General features: G+C 30.9%; 1 long non-coding RNA gene across 1 annotated transcript in view; it reads left to right on the top strand.

Annotated features, from left to right (window-relative positions):
• The window catches only part of LOC111641712, a 109,524-nt gene that overhangs the window by 37,056 nt on the left and 54,074 nt on the right, over positions 1-18,394 (top strand). Inside the window, exon 3 of the long non-coding RNA XR_002759456.1 lies at positions 6,035-6,114. This is a non-coding gene — a long non-coding RNA (uncharacterized LOC111641712). The remainder of the gene's footprint in view (positions 1-6,034; positions 6,115-18,394) is intronic.

Genomic DNA, 18,394 nt, shown 5'->3' with positions numbered 1-18,394 from the left:
TTTAAAAAATTATTTAAATTTATTCGAAATAACTAATTTATATATACATAAAGTGGATTTGATCATCATTCATTATAAAAAAAAACCTTGAAAATAAGAAAATATTATATTTAACTTAATCTGTATTTTATTTGGAATTCTATTCAAATATGAGGGTTTTCTCCATTAACAATGCTTTAGTTAATTCTATTTTTTTAAATAGAAAATTTATATTATTAGTTTGTTCTATGTTAAATTTATATCAAGAAAACATTGATACAAGTTTAATTATATTACATAAGTAGGTTATAATCAACTACATAAATGCTGTGACCTATTTCAGGAATGTATTCAGACATGACACCAATTGCAAGCACTGTAAAATTGCATGTATCATAACAGTAAAGATTTGCATTTATACAATAAAGATGCAATTCTACAGTTTGATAGTTATTATTATTATAATTTGAAATAGTTGAATATATATGTTTATAGAAAAATAAGATTTGTAAGCTTTTACATATTTATCTTATATAAATATTTCTTTCCAGAATTTTTAGAATTTATTTCTTTACAAAAGTATATCTTAACGCCTAAAAAAAAAAAAGGCATTACTATGTACTATTTTTGCATATACTACATTGTATACTATGGTATACACCATGAAATATTTTTATTAATTTGATAATAAAAATAAAATTAAAAAATTCTAAATTGCTATAGATGTAATTGGCATAAAATGAACAAAAACTGACTGACTTTCACAGACTAGACATGATTTTCTGATGATTCATCACTTATTTTCAGAAATAATTCTAAATTTGCATCATTCAAATATGACCTTTTTTTTTTTTAAATCTGAAAACAATATTTAAATTTTTTTTTTGTTTTCAAGAAAGAACATTATTCATGCTTTTTTTTATACTAGCATTTTTGAATGTTTACCCAGATCATCTTACCAAATTATTTACAAATAGGATTCATGCACTAGAATTATAATTCTAGCAATAAAAGTACAAAGTTTTAACATATATTATGTGATTTTATATTAGAGAGGGGTTTATGTAATACATTTTTAATGAAGGATTTACAATAGTCCAGTTGTAATTGTAGCCTTCAAATGTATGCATTAAAATCATTGATTCATATTTTATCAAAGTAAATGAATTAAGATAGTATATTTTATGAAGCTAAAAAAAATTAATTTAAATTATCACAGTATCGATTTTAAGGTTTAATTGACTTTTTAATTTAATTGCATTATTATACTACAATTGTAATGTGTATATATATAAATTGTAAATATAACTTATATTAAATATTTAAAATATTGATACGTTGTGTATGACTGCTGCTGCTAACAGCTTATCAAAACAAAAAAAATTCGAAAGTATATCAGCAACGATATTACTTTCGAAATTTTTTTTTGTGTTTGAAGTATTCATTCTTAAACCCCGATTAATTATAACAGTTTCTTTGCGGTTTGATATAATGTTAACTGAATTTAAAAAGTTTTTCAGCTGTTGATAGGAGGGATATGCTTATCAGTCGTATGGTGACATTGGTCTGAGAAGTTCCTGCGCCTTTAGTGTAGACGTAGTGTATCTTTCGAGGCGTCGTTCTCTGACTCATAGCCGGGGCACGTAGACTTCCTCCAAAAATACGGCGTTGACGTGGATACGGTTTCAGAAGAAGCCGTCTTCATGTTTGCTGACGTTGATAAGATTATACTGTGTATTTTTACTGAATTTTGTACTGTTTCGCTTTTACTTAAACGGTTAAGTGTTTGACAACCCGTTATCATATCCCTCGCGCTATACTTTTATCCTTTATTTTAAGCATAAATTATCCCTTTAATAACTGTAAAAATTTGAATTTAAGTATAATTATTCGCGTAGTGACGAAAAATAAGCGCAATTTTCTGATATACTGTACCTGCTTAGTACACATCAAACACGTTCGGTATTTCTCGTTAAAGTGTGGTTATAATGACCTTGACTGGTGAGACCTAACTTTTTGAACGTTTTTGTCGTTTATCTACTTCCTGGAGTATCGTTTTAAGGTATAGTTTAGATTGGAAAGAGTTCGTGCCGAATGTAGAAAGTTACTGGCAAGTTTAGTCTACTCATTTTTGATCGTTTACTCGACGTGTCTTACTTGGTTTCATCTCACGTCGAATTCCTGGGAATCACTGATGTCTGAAGCATACCTTCTATAAATAGTCTTGATCAAATCGACTGCTCAGATATTCTTTCACTTCCTTTAAGTAAATGAGTTGTTTGTAAATTGATACTTTTTTTTTTAAAATAATTAAACTAACTGTGATTCTTATCCAGTAAATTCAGAATTAAATAGCAAGATGCAAACGGTATCATACTAAACGTATTTAAATAATATTTCGTTTTAACATGTGGTTAATTAAGTAGATTGTTTTGATTGTTAATAAAAATAATGTTTGAATTATGGAAAATTATATTAATTATGGCCATTTAATAAATAAAAATTTATTTACAATGAAGACATGTAAAATTAAGAACGGAGAGCGTACATTTTGAGCATGTTATAAAACTTTGCTCTTTTGTATATACGTATATCAAAACTGAAATATAACGTTCATGACCACTTATAATTTAAATATCAATAATGTAAGTTAATATTTTTAAATTTGCCAGGAACAAATAATAAAGTATTTCACTAAAAACAATCTTGAATGATGGTAACCTTTAGTTTTTTTATAAGATATAAAAAACTAAAGATTACTGTTTTAAATTACTGTTATAAAAATAAAAAAAATATTATTCAAAGATATTTATACAAAAATAACAATAGACTATACTGATATAAATATTTTTAACAGTAATCAGTAACGCATTGAGACATCATCGTAAAGGGAATATTGGGAATAAGTTTTTGTATAGTTATTTTCCTAAAAAATGTTCAATCAGATTCATATATAAATAAAGATAAATCAGATATTCTTTATGCAATTATTAGAAACGCACATAAATAGTCAGTCATTAAGTAGTTCTCACAAATTTTCTTTATGTATTTATTTTGAAGTTTTACTTAATGAGGATCATACATCATTTCTGTTTCCCCTGAATATGCCTGTGATTACAAAGATTTAAAAAAAATGGCTGTTTACTGTTCATCGGGCAGTATAATCTGATGATGCGTCTGTAAACAGAATAGAAGACAGGCAATGCTCACAATAACATTATTGATGATAAACAACATTTTATGTATCATTAAAACGCAATAAAGATTACTTCATCGTTCACTTAAGCTTAAACAATGACATGCGATGAACGATTCACGGCTTTATGGATTAAATTTTTAACTAAATTAATATATAAATTATTAGCCATATATATTGAGTTAACTATAAATTAAAAAAAAATTAATGTCTATATAGCTGTATTTAATTATATACAGTAGAATAACCAAATAGCTGTACTTGAAAAAATTTAAATATAGATTAGAAGCATGAAATTTCGAGATGGTTTCTGAAATCTTCGAGATGGTTATATCAGTTAGATATAACTGATCTGTTCATATATGTATCATATTTATGTTTTAATAAAGTTTTCCAAATAAAAATTTTATCAATTGAAATCGTTAAAGTTGATTTACAAATCCTTCGACTTAATATCATAAAAGGACTTCGTTGTATCAGAGCACAATAATATGTATTGTGAAGATACAAGTTGTTTAGTTCTTATATCAAGTAAGAATCAAACAAATTATCAAATATTTATGCTTGTAAAACGTTCTTATCTGTTTATGAAAAGTGAACAATTATTTTCATGTCCACATGGATAAGAGTAGGGCAATCGTTTAACTAAGTCATACCACTTAAAATATTTAAGAACTAGAATAATATATTTGATTTAGAAAATTCAGATTTGAATTAATAATAATAAAATATTAATTCCTTCATTTACAACAAGAAAAAAAAGTAATTATATCATTTGTTGATGGCTCAATTATTAACAAAAACGTTTCGTTTCTGCGTAATTTGTGTAAATGACTCACGTGGTCAGTAGTCTACATTTGTATGAAATTGTAAAAGTTCGTGACATAATGCCTCTGCTTCGTCTTTACAATAAAAAACAACAATAATAATTGAATTTTCGTTTAAATGATTATTACTCGAACATAGAACAGCGAACGTTTTTATTATCATTTAAAAAACTGTTGTTTATATTTTCATAGATAGATTCGTTAAGATCTCAATTGTTTTAATATTTCGATTTATATGGTAATAACCATTGAACTGTACACTGTAATTCTGTTAAATACTGTGTTGAAATTTTCAACCATTTTATTCTTCAACGAAATATTAGATAATTTTTACGAGGGAAAAATCGAAAATTATCTGACAGTAATGGCTAAAATTGAGGAAACTTTTTGGAAAATGTTGATTTATGAAGTTTGACGTTCATAAATTTTGTTTTAACTTAACACCGTATATTTATGTATCATTGGAAATACAATTTAATTCAGAATACATTGCAATAAACTGTATAGAATTATCTATTATTATTCTATCAAAATTTATAACTAAATAACTTGAAAAAGAAGAACTTTCTTATGTCATATGATATGGATTAACTTATCTCATAACTGACCAATTAGCATGATTGTTCTGAGAATCAATCAGGTACCATTTTAATAAAGCTGAGATTCAATAAGGTGTTCGTATGATTCTGCTCTCAGTGTTGTGAGTGGCGTTAAGTTGGTTACTGTTTTTGTCCCCATGTTAATTTAGCTTAACTTGGTAAGATGAAAAACACAGTGAAAAAAATTGACTTGTGATCTTGAAAGTGATCTGAAATATTAAGTTTACACGAAAAAGCTATACATTATATTATAAGAAAAGTTGATGGAAATGTAACCAAAGATGGTGTTTTTAAATTACGTGAGATGTCAGAAGTATCAATGAACTTAAAACCACACTGGTAAACACAGGAAAAGATACACAACAATGACAAGAATTAAATGACTGTTAAGTGACAGAAGAAAATCATCTGACAAGTGAGTCAATTAAAAATGATTTCTTTCAATATGATTGAAAGGTAAGTGATAGGATTGTTAGATGCAGACTCAAATAATTTGATCTACATGCTAGAATTCCAAGGAAAAAGCCAATTTTATCTCTCAAGCAAAGATTGAAAAGATTATAGTAGGCTAAAATCATATTAATTGGATTGAGGTACAATGGAGAAAATCATCTGGAGTGATGAGTCCAGAATGTCCCTATTTGGTTGTGATGGAGTAAAGTGTGTAAAAATAAAAATTGGATGTTTGTATCCTGAATGCATTACAGCTACTTGAAGCATTCAGTTAGTAATGTGGTCTGGGATTGTAACACAATATAGCAAAGGTGTGGACAGAATTCGTGTGATTAATAGTATTTTAAATACCAAAAAATACACAATTGAAATACTTGAACCAAAACTGAAGCCTTCTACACACAGTGTTTTCAAGGATAACGAAGCCTTTATATTTCAAGAGGATTCACCTCTTTTGATATGTTTCTGTTATATACAAACTGGTCTCCAGGATGGTCAGGTAATAGTCCTAACCTAAATCCAATCGATAATCTAAACTGATTAAAGGAATCTGTTAGCCATAAGGAATCAAGGAGTAAAACACAATTGATAGACGCATCATACGATCTTGGTTTCAAATAATAACACGTGAAGATATTATAAGGCTGCAATTAAGGCAGAAAGGTATCCCAACTAAGTACTAACAGGTAAAAAAATATGTTGTATGCTTTGACGTAACTTTTGATAGAATAAAAATAATTCAACGTAATTAATTAAAACATTTCTTTGGCGATATATAAATATTTGGTATTCTAAAACAAACTGATGTTGAGAGCCATCAGACCTTAGAAATCCACATTTTTCCAAAAGGTTTCCACAATTTTGGCCCTAAGTATAAATGGTGATAAATTAATTTTGATGAAGATCAATGTTTGAAAAATGTGAAATATATTCTTGTAGTTTTTATTTCACTTTTTAATGTTTATATTTTGTTTGTTTAGGAATTCGTTTGTCATAATGTAGAAGGATGAATGAAAGTTCCCATCATTAAGAAGTGAACAAACAAACGGAAAAAAATAAAGTAAGTTTGTCTAATAATAATTTATTATCTAAAAATATATTTTATTACATATAACATATAAAAATATTAGAGTTTTAAATATTAATTTCATTTAAGAAAATATGATTTTACGAATCTCGATAAGAACATATAAAAATACAATTTAAAAAAATTTTTATATTTAAAATTTTCTAAGCATATTGTCGAAACATTTGGAGATTTTCAAATATTTTGCTATTTTTTCAATGCCAAAAATTGTTAATTCAATAATTTTTATGATGGTGATTTCGATATTTCTGTACTGTTTTAAAGAAGAACATATGAAAGTTTTTAAAAATGATTATATATACCAGACATGGACAAATGTGGCTCTTGCTGAAAGTGTTAATTTCTGCTTTTTATTATTATTTTTACAATTTTATTTCCATAAATTTTTGAAAATACGTTTATTAAAAAATTCAATATTTGTTTTATATTATATTTATATTATATAATAAAATCGCGGTACAGAACTGTGGCTCCCATGCATTTTGCAAAACCTACATTTCGGCTCCCACTGAACTTTGCTTGCCCACCCCTGATATATACAATTATAAAATATATATTATATAAATTAAAATATTTAGTTTATTAAATTAGAAATTAGAATATAATTTAGTTTCGAAATTTTTATTGACGTTTAATAAGTATAGTTATGTGTTTGTATAAATTATAATTAACGTCTATTTGATTTTGAATGTAATTTTTGCACTTTTACAGTACTTTCCCGGCTATTATATATACATAACAAGGAAAAGTATTGGAATCGTGCCAAATTTGACCCTCTGAGTTTTTTTTTCAAATCTCCACATTTTAAAACTCCCTGAAACTAAAAAAAGAAAAAAGAAAAAATTGTGTGTTTAATATTGGGATTGGGTAAATAAATCTGTCACGGTGACTTGTATGTAAGAGGCAATGATCTATTAAAATTTGGTTGTGAAAGGTCAAGGGGATGGTGAGATGGAGGATGGTTACGTCTAATATGTCCTGTGGGGTCAGACTTAATGAAGATTTTACTCGTTATTAGCATTTTTTAAAAATAAAACTCGTCACAACCCTCAAAATTAACTTTTTGCCAATTTATAATAATTAATAATATAAAAAGGCATTTATAACAAAATCTCATAACAGATGGCACCATACAATAATTCTATTTATTACGATTAATAATATGAATGTTATTTTTCAAATAAAAGCTCATAACAGCCAGAAAAGTTATGCAATTCGTTGCAGGATTTTTTTATTAATTTAACTGAGAAATATTCGAAAGGAATGAATTTATCGAAATGAATTATATCGACTTCGATTCATTAGGAGAACGAAACGAATTTAGTTTTTTGCATTATTTTACCGATAAAGATGAGAAAAATAGTTTCGTACAAATTAATATCACTTTCAGATATAATATGAAAAAAGAGAGTATTTTACGCATTGATATTTTGAAAAACAACGTTGGTTTTTATATTTTAGCATTTTAATTTCATATTAATCGTTAGTAAACATTTCTCCCCGTCTTAGAATAGTTATTATGGAGACCGATGTATATTATTCTTACTTTTAGCTAATAAAACAAAGTGGAGACTATTAAGAATTTTGTCAAGTCTCGTTTGTTACATCCGTTTTTAAATTTTTTCCTCTCCTTTAAATGCTCAAATATCTTATGTAATAATTCGTTAAATTGAAAATATAATTTAAAATTATAATATATAATTGAAATAAAATTGTAATTCATACTAAATAAGTTTTAGATAATTCAGTTTCTGTTTTATGAGCAAAACTTGTGAATTAATAAAACTTATTCATAGAAACTTTACCAATTCTAATTATAAAATATTTGTAAAGAAACATTTATAAATATGAAATTCTAATCTTCAATAATTTTTGACAGTATAATCATGACTTTCTAGTTTTCATATCTTTTCTATTCTTCAGTGGAGACTACTTCATGCTCTATGATAAAATTTTGTTATGGAATATCTGAGTGAAGTAATTTTTCACTCAAATGTCAGAGAAGCTCTGATTAGTTGATTTTTCTGTTCTTCCTGTTAGTATTCACGGCTTTATTTGCTTTATAAATTCGGGGTAATTAAAGGTCGATTTTATTACTTTTATGTAGGCCTAAAGTTTTATGGACTTCTTCGAAAGCATATTGTTTATCGCTTGAAAAATGCTTGTCTCTAAGTCGAAAACTTTCCACAAAATCTGATTCAATTATTAATTTGGATTTAAATTTCAACACGTTATTTTGATTATTTGGCAGGAATATAAAAAAACAGAACAATTTTGATGATGTAGAGCGAAAGGTTAAAAGTTCTTTTTGTGGAATGTTAGACAAAATATTTTGGAAATTAGAAATAAATTAGCATAATGATTGTACTGTCTTGGAATAACTGAACAAAATTGTAAATTTGAGTGTTTTGTGGTTTTTATTACATAATTAATGCAGAAATAGTTGATACTAATATAAATTATTTCGTACTGTTTTGTAGTAATGAGAATGTAGAAATTCGTTATCACTTTGAATTAAATCAGCTAATTTTAATGAAAAAAATTGGAATAGAAAATAATTTCTAGATCTAAAATATTGTTCGTGTAGAAACAAACAAATTCTTTCGAGTTTATTGAAATTACGTCTTACGTTAATACATTTTAAACGCATTTTTCTGTCAAATTCTTGTATTCTACACGAATTTGAAGTTTTAAGAATTGAATTCGTAACAAAGCATATCGAATATTATAGGTTAAAAAACTCTGTACGAAAGATTGTTCATGTTAAACGTGGAATGTGTTTAAAAAGCACGCTTAATGACATTTAATTTTATTAATGTTAGTCTATTGTGAGTATAATCTGTTAATAGCACTTATTATACTGATTTAACTTGCGGATGAAATTAAAGATTGAATCTCAATTTAGATGAATAAATTTTTATTTTCATCTGTATTGTAAAAGTTTCTTGTATTTCGGACCTTTTCGTTCCTCCTCAGCAGGTGTTTTATTATTTATATTTCTAAAATTCAATAAAGTTTAATAAAATAATATTTAAAGGACTATAAGCCTTAATTAATAACATTTAAGTTAAACGTCATTTTCTTTTATAGAAGTTCCATTTTTGTGACACAGCAAATAGAAATCCGCTCCATTATATTCGTTCCATTTACGTATATGTGGAATATAAGTTATCGAAGCGTGCTTCTGCAGAAACATTCATTTAACCATTCGCAATTTAGAACCTCCCATTCGATAAATTACCAAGCTATGACAAATAACATGGTGACCGTGTTTTGGTTGCGAACCGTACATTTGCGTTACTGGGACGCGTTGTCGTGGGTGAGGTCATTCGGAACTTAGTTGCCATTTACGGAAATGAGAATCTATCCTGCCGTAGTGGACGCTTATTTTATCGAGAGGGAAGCCGAAGGGACGACGATAAATCATACGCCAGTCGATCAAACGGTCCCACCTCGTTCTCTACCTAGTTTCGTTTTACGGAAATTAGGCGTAATATATTCGTTTCTGGTGCCGATTGCAATGAGCGTGGACAGAATTTGCACATTTTGAACGCGAACAAAACGTATCGAAAGTACGTTTTATTCCATTATGCCAAGTTATTTAACTCCATTAATGTTGAGTCGAGTCTGCGGTATGACTTAAAATGAATTTTTTTTAATTATTAAAAATGAATTATCTACTGACAATAATTTAATTATTAACGTCACTTATTCAGAAAAATATGGTGGGAATAAATGGAATCTTGAAGAAATTCGACTTATTGATTTACTAACTTTTAAGAAATTTTGTGGTTTGTGAGTTAACAGGTCTTTACATCCAACAAAATAAAATTTTTAGTTAATTATTTTAAAATATTCAAGAGAATTATTAAGGAACTGTTCGCCTTAACTTTAGGTCTACTCGATAGAATAATTTTAAAAAGTTACGTTTTGGAATTTCCTTCGTACAATTTATAAACAGTTGAAATTTCAATTAGGCCTATACACGGTATAGATAAAACAAAATACATTAATTATAATAATATTTTAAGCAGATCTTAATTGGTCATATTTTACGATGATCAATTATATGTATAAATTACATTAATGAATAATTTTTGAGTCGTTAATAATCATCGAATGATTTAAATAATGTAGATTATTTTCTACAAATAACAATAAAAGAAAGATATATGTTTTCAGCAAGCGTTGACGAATCGATATTGAACATTTAGCTATTGAAAAGAGCCATTCGTTAATTGTCTAGGTATTGCATAAAGTTACTTACATTATAAATTAATAATTTTATCTAATATTTAAATTTTTATTTTGTATTTAAGAATTTATATATAAATTTGGTTTAGCATTAGATTGTTGATTAATAATTTAGGAATTTTTCAATTTAAAGGTTTAAATCAAAGCTCATTTTAAGAACTGAAACAGTTATTTATAGTGCTTTCTAAACAAATTTCTCAGTTAAGTATTTAATCGATTTTCTTTGTGAAATTTCATTTAAATTTCACGATTTAAAATATATAGTTACGTTTATTATTATTTAGAATCCTGTATAAATTAAGGCTAATATGCTCTACATAAACGTTTCATCTCGAATGAACTTAGTTGACAAGGATTGATACTAAAACTTCACCGTGGACAAAACAAAAATATTGTCGGAAAGAAAACAAGATGAGAGGCAAATCGGAATTAAAAAGAACAAAGTGAGGACGAGACGAGTATAATTTCATTTTGATTCTCCTTTTAAATGAATAAATTACCAGACTCTAAACTAGATGGCCCGTCGTTGGAGGGGAACAAAGCTTTCATCTAAATGTCTATACATTAGTATATGAATTTTAAACGAAGATTTCAAATTATCGTCAAATGAATCAATTTTTCTTAAGAATGGAACTGATAATTACATTAAAAAATATCGAAGAATTTCCAATGTTACGTGCGTTTAATAGAATTATTTTTTCGGTAATTTGTTCTCGAAACATTATCCTAAACACTTTGTTTAAATGATATTTATTACTGTAGCTTTCCTAAAAGTAGTAAATAAATGTTTATATCGATTAATTTAACAATCTATGAAAAAAAATGAAGTCTACATTTTTAAATTCCACAAAATTTCGATTTAAAATGATCGAATTCGTGATTAAATTAAATTATATGATATATAAAGAAAAAATATTTGCCTAATTACATAATTTTCGATTGGTTTTGTTTGAAAAATTTATTAATTTATTAATGCCTAAATTCCAATGTCGTAAGAAAATATGAATGTATAAATATATAAAAACTATTTAATTTTTTTAAAAATTCTTATTTAGATGAAATGATTATTAAATAAATTGACGCTTAACATAATAGCATTAAAATTTATATATGAATATTTAAAATAGAAAAGAATTAATTCTGTTTGTTTATATAAAATAATAATTTTATTAACAAATATGCTATTATTTATTGATATGTTGGCGTGTGATATTAATCCGTTCATATGGACTATAATATTAATATACTGTATAAACTACATACAATAGAAGAATATTCACCAGACAAAGTTAAATGTAGAAAGCAGATTCAATATCTGGATAGAAAATATGAGTTTGGTTCATAAGTTTGTAAAGAGAATGAGACATTTTTCGTACTTAAATGCTAATTACGAATACATTTATCAATACTTAATGCTAATTTAATTAACCTAAACGTCTCTCTATGCGAGTTGGACGATATCATTATTTAAAAAGAATTTAAAACATCTCAGTGTGAATTCCTGTGGGAACTGAACCCATGTCTCATCTAAGCAGTGAATATGTTCTTGATTCGTGTATATTAAATATATATTTCTAATAATATTTGGTTAATTAATATATCTCGAAAGTTAGAATAATTGAATTTATTAAATTAGAAATATTTAAAAATACTTTTCATATAGGAAAAAAAATATTTATAATTACAGCAAATATTTGCATTAATATACGAATAGAAATCTTCGCAGAATTTCCAAAATAAAGATTAAAATGTTTGTTTGAATAGTTTTAATTTTGCAAATTGATTATACGCAGATTTAATTTTTGGGAGAATTGATCGCACATAGTTCGAGAGTTTCAAAATAACGAGAAAATGATTATCCGAATTTATAGTACAGAAAATGAGGTACGAGTTTAGTTACGTCATCGACTGCTTTACACTCGTCCAGACTGTTTTTTTTTTATTTATTTTGTTGTTATTCTGTCTGCGGATTTTGTACAACCGAAGTCTGGACCAGTATCTATTAAGCAAATTCAAATAAAATGTAAAGAGAGTAGATGTCTGCCCAGGAATTTAACGTCTGGATTTTCAGTCGCGCAACTTTCAGACACGTTAATAACTTAGACTTTTTATTTATTCTCGACTTAAAAATTTGCTCGACGCTTCTCTAGTCGTTTGAAGGCCGCATTTAAGTTTTAAATTAACCTCTCAAAATTTATTTAAATTTATCTTAATTCTTAATGCCAAATTAATTAACGTAATTATAACGTTAGGATAATCCGCTGCCCCTGTAAAGTGGCTTCATCCTAAGAACTTTCGAATTATAAGGAGAAGTAGGGCGAAATTACGGTTCCAACTGTTGCGAAACTTGCATTAAAAAAATGCATAATTTTTGTTTAAAATTAAATACACGCGAAAGTGTTTTCAACTAACAGTTTATATAAAATAAGAAAGTTAAGTTTTGCGTGTACTCATTCTCCTCTCTCCTTCGATAAGAGTAATTGACAAAACACGTAATATGTAATTTAATTACCTCTACGAATTTATTATTATATTTTTTTTCTTGCTTTTACTCTTTGCATGTCAAAACTTAAAAAGTGCGAATAATTCATTTGGAAGGTTTGATTACTCTCATTTAATTTTAAATACATTATTTTTCAGAGTCAAATTTATTAGCAAATTCATTTAACCTTTTCATAAACTACACACACTAAAAGCTTTGAATTTACAGTCGAAGGTTTAGATTTTTGCCAACAGAGAAACGAATAGTCCAAACAGGACTTTTTTAGAATATCTTTTTAAAACTTTTCTCGCTATTCATCAGCGGGTTATATATGAAAATCTCGATATATTTTTTTTTTCTTTTGCTAGAGAATATCATCATCAACTCTAAGTTGACTCGATAATTTTCGAGTATCCTCTCGGTGCAAAGCAGTCTTCGGTCGGAAAGCCACATCGATCGGTCTGTATGTCTGCACACAGTCTAAAATTGGGGTTGAACGTTCTCGGAGCCAACTCTCTATCGTAACAAACGGGACCAACAAAGTAGCGCAATTTTTTTTTTGGTTGGAAAAATTCGTTATTCGGACACATTCTTGTTACTTGCTTGTTAGTAAGGAGAATGTGGTAAAGAGGTCGTGCATAATTGTTTAATTAATTAATTAAAATAAAAACTTTGATGTTGGTGGCTACGTTGAAGACTTTAGTTAAAAAAGATAATTTACGATGGTAATTGTTTAGTAGCGAATTACGAACGATCGTATATTCCTAATTATGTTTACAGTTATTACTTTACTAGATATTGTTAATTAAAGAAGTAATTCGTGCTAACTCCGGATTTATGGTACAAGTCTTTACATAACCCAACTCCTCCATTAAATTAAAGTTATTGTTTTCTTAATTATTAATAAAGCACGATTATTCGCACCGTTAAAAGTCACTGGCGAGATAATTGATAAAATATTTTCGCAAATTTCTCTAAATAAATGCCTCTATATATTTTTTGTTTTATTAATTTATTTTAATAGGACGGCGTTTATCATTGGTCGGTTGGAGCGATGTGACGTCATGTTGGATTATATATATATATATATAGGCTGTATATATATATATATATATTATATTATAAAACATATTTCGTCGGTATGCAGCGTGAGAAAATAGAATTTATAAACCTTAATTACCTCTCGGAAGAGGTAATTGGAATTGTTATTTTAGTAAACGCCGAAGAGATGGATGCGGAAGTGCTTCGACGTCCTTGAACTTCGCTCCTCTCGCGCCTCGTCCCATTAAACGAATACAGCCGCCGGGTGGCGCTGCCCGCACCGCCCGAACGACGCGAACAAAACACCTGACACTGCGGCCGCGTCGCCATAGCGACCGAAGCTCTTCTCGGACGCCCGACGATGGGAAGGTCGCCATGACAACGGTCGAGTCGACCGTACTCGTTCGCTAACTACAAATGTCAAGGGTCGCGCCCGTCGCGCCAACCCCGAGGATCCGTCCGAAATACTTTTACGTAATAGGGTCCGTTATTGGTGCGTGTACCGAATTAGGATCCGTCCAATCACTAATAAATACTCTCTTCGGTCGATAATCTTCCGATTATCCCGGATAGTCGAAGGAGTATCGTTGTTTTTTGGAAAAACGAGCATAATCGGCGCTCGCGACGAATAATGGCAGCTATACCATCAAGAGAGTTTTGTCGTTCTTTTCGTGCATTAAATTTTCGAGACGAAGGCGGCGGAAGATGAAGATAACTGGGAAGAGGAGCATTTTTGTGTATTCTTGGTAATTAAAGTTGCGTGCGAGCGAAGACGGTGGCCTTGCGTCGGGAGATGCGACCGTGACCGTCTATCGCTCGGTTGCTAGGGTTACGGAAATCGACTAACGCCCCTTCGTCCGTCCGTCCTCCTAATCCGTTTTCGTTCCATACAAATCACCTCTTCTCTTAAAATTACCAAATTATTGTCGCAATATATTCTACCAGTTTTATTCAAACTTTAAGATAAAATTTCCCCCTCGTTCGTGGATTCAAAATAATGGAATAAAAATATTTCTTGCTGCAATTTTTTACACGCACCCGGAAATACACAAAATTTCACGTTTTGGTGCAAACGTTTGCAAAAATATTTTGCGACGATTTAAACGCATTTTAATCTTATTTTTTCGTGATGGTTACACCCGATTAAGGGATAAAGTTCTTATAATTTAATACTTTCGTTTCGTTTTATCCACCTAGAATTAACGAACCCATTTAATGGAAATGTTAGAAGTTAGTTACGAATAAAAACGGACCTTCTAATTACGCTTTTTTCCAAAGGATCCAAACGCTCGATTACTAAAAATTGTTACAGAATTTGGAAGTCTCATCCCATTCGTTCCTAACGAATTATATTCACGTATTTCGTTAGTAAGCACGATTCCTCTTTATCGATTTTATATATTTCTAAATTAAACGCTTTCGGATTTATCTCGATGTTTTTTTAATTCGAGAATAAAATTGGAGCGAGAATATTTGAAATATCAATTCCGGTCACGTGTTCGTTTCTTAATTAAAAATATTTGCGTCGGTCCGAGATTTAAAAGATCTATTAATTCCGTTTCTCATTCGTCTCATCGATTTCCATCTCTTTTAACCTATGTTTAGATAAATCTACATAGAAATCGAATCTTTTCCGTCTCTCCCCTTTGCCATACTTTTTTGTGTATGCCAATGAAAATTATCGCCTTTACTAAATAGTTTCGGGATTACGGTCGCGTGGAGAAAAATCATCATCGCCATTTTTCTCGCGCTTCCGTCCAGGAGAAAGAGGGAGCAAGTGGTTAACCGGAAAAAAACGGTTGTTCCGTAATCGTCAGATAATCGAGCTCGGTCCTTTAACATCTCGAATAATAACTTAATAATGTGCATTTTATTCCGTCTATATCCCGCTAATGAGGCGTATATTCGTGACGTAATCTGGGGATCCACCGACGTTAAGGGATGCGATTTCGATCCTTTTACAACCGATTTTTATTATTTACGCTGGTTAAGAAGGCGTACTTCTTTCGTTTCGGTACGTAAAAGTATTACGCCAATCTTTCGGATCGTCTCCGGCATCCCCGCCCGTCTCTCTCGGTAGATCAAAAATATCCTTTCGGATCCGACCCGCCTCTGGACGCGGTCAACTTATTTACGACTCGCTTTATTTTGGTCGATCCTGGTCGAGGTCGATCGATAATAAATTCGCGTGAAATTCTTAAAACTTCCGATTTTTTTTTCTGGCTCGTAATTTTGTTTTACTCCCGTCGTCGGGTCTTCCCGAAAATGCCGCATTCGACTTATACGAGAGACGAGGGACGGGTGGTTTCAAAATTCAGAAATTTTTGTACTTTCCTATGTCCGACAGGAACTTTTTGCGCTTCAACTAGAAGAGAGTTTTGCCTATTTTGGAGCGCTTAAGTGGTCGAGCAAAGTTTCGAAGTTCTCTATTTTGTAGTTAACGATGTCGGGATCGAACGGCTATCGAGAAACGAAGTCGCGCCGGATGGTGGACACTCGAATGGTTTTTTTTAGATTTCTTTGTCCAAAGAAGCGCTACGAAGTGTCGAATTTGGCCTCGAATTGTTATCGAAGGCGATTCGTATTTAGGAGGAAATAAACAAAAAGGAACGAAACGTCCGATCGATCGGCGAGGAAGACGGAGGCCGAAGCGATAAAACGGTAACGTATTTGTTAGGCTACCGAACCCGGGAGACAAATGTAATCGCGGCAGCCGCCGGTTGCCCCGGCAACCGCCCCCCCGCCCGTCCGACCGTCGGAAGGAACGGGGCGCGCCGGTGGCCGACGTCGACGCGGATCCGTCGAAAGAGAAATCTTCGATTCTCTTTCCTCCCTCTACTTTTTGTCCGACGGGAGCGTTCTGGCCGACGTCCGAAAAGCCAGTCGGCAAGAGGAGAAATATCGCACGAGAGGGAACGATTCGGTCGTTCGGTTTCGTTTGGGTAGAGACGCCGAACCGAATCGAAATATTTTGGCTCCGAAAAATTCGATAATAAGCGTCACCGCGACGCTTTTCTGGGAATTTTTCGAACCAAAAAGGACGGGAAAAGTCGAGGCCAGTTAAACGTTTCCCGGAAAACCGGGTTTTTACTCTTCCCTTCGCTGAGATAAACGCTTAATTTGAATACAAATTAAATACCGCGCCTTAATTAATTTTATACTCCGTGGTGTTTAATCGAATAAAAATAACGCTGGAGCACGAAATTACGCGTGCCTCGTTCGATTCGGCTTATTTAAATATGGAATTTTTAAATCCGACAACTCCAATTCGCAGCTCGCTATTTAGTTACGAATGTCAATAACAATCGTTTCAAAAAAATGTCTAAAATGTTATAAAGAACAAAATTTATTAATACGAAAGGTTACATATAAGTTGGATGGGCCTTTTTACATTGTTATGAAAATAAATTACCGATACATTTTGGCAAACGTTTGTATGTGGTTAGTGTCACGAGCAAAGGCGTTCATATTCATTTGTTTCGTAACGCCGTCTACCTGTCCCGTCTTTTATCGTTCCTCTGTTCTAAAAACGAATTCGTCGACCGGCCGCGGACCGACTACCTCGAATTCTCTCTCGTCATTGGTCGCCCGGAGTCCGATTTGCGCGCCGCCATTGGAGGACGAGGTGTTGTCGAGTCGAGCGGCTTCGCCTAGCAACAGAGAGGTGGCGACGACCGACGGCGGTACTTTTGCTTCCGATACGTTTATTATTCTCTTGCGCCACTCGGAAAACGAGAACTTTTTTCCCTTTTACGACGACGATCATCCAGAAAGAATAATTGTCCGTTTGTCGTCTTAATTTGTCGATTGTAATCGACAATTGACTGTTCCTACCGCCTCAGTTGTCGGCGAATAAGAATCGAACGAACGAGATGGGAAATTTGATCGCCAACGAATTATTTTTTCGCTTTGCACTAGAACGCGAGATAGCGTTAATTAAGGTTGAATAATCGCAGTGGCGAAACGGACTGCGAAGCGACGTGCCGCGCGGCAAACGCGCCCGACTGCCACAAACGTTTATATATTTACGCGTCCGGGCATGGGAATTTTGCTGGGCATCCGGTCGAATGACGGTATGCGTTTAGCGAAAGAATAGGTTTTTGCGTGTGTTGTTTTTACGGCTGGGCAGAAGAGCATTTATAAGGGAAACGAAGGGCAATAAAAGCGTCGTGAAATTCGTATTAAGGTAATGGAAGAGCTATTTTCCGGGAGAGGAAGGGTTGAATATTGGTGGGAAGGTGCATTTGTCGGATGGATGCGTAATGTTCTCTTTATCGAAAAATAATTGGAGTGGAGATTCCACCGATCCTTTTTATTTGACGATTTTCGAGCTATTAAAGGGCGATTAATGAAATAATTAAAAAGTTTCGTGTGGATGAATCGTGCACTTAAGGTGTCTCTTCTCTACGTGTCATCGCTTCGTTTCGCTCCTTCTACTGACTTCAATTAAAATCTTGTTCCCGAGCCAAAAACTTT

The sequence above is a fragment of the Centruroides sculpturatus genome, unplaced genomic scaffold (assembly GCF_000671375.1).
Source record: "Centruroides sculpturatus isolate CEXI.00-Female unplaced genomic scaffold, Cexi_2.0 scaffold52, whole genome shotgun sequence".
NCBI lineage: Eukaryota > Metazoa > Arthropoda > Arachnida > Scorpiones > Buthidae > Centruroides > Centruroides sculpturatus.
The sequence above is the reverse complement of the archived record's forward strand: the minus strand, read 5'-3'. Positions and strand labels throughout refer to the sequence as shown.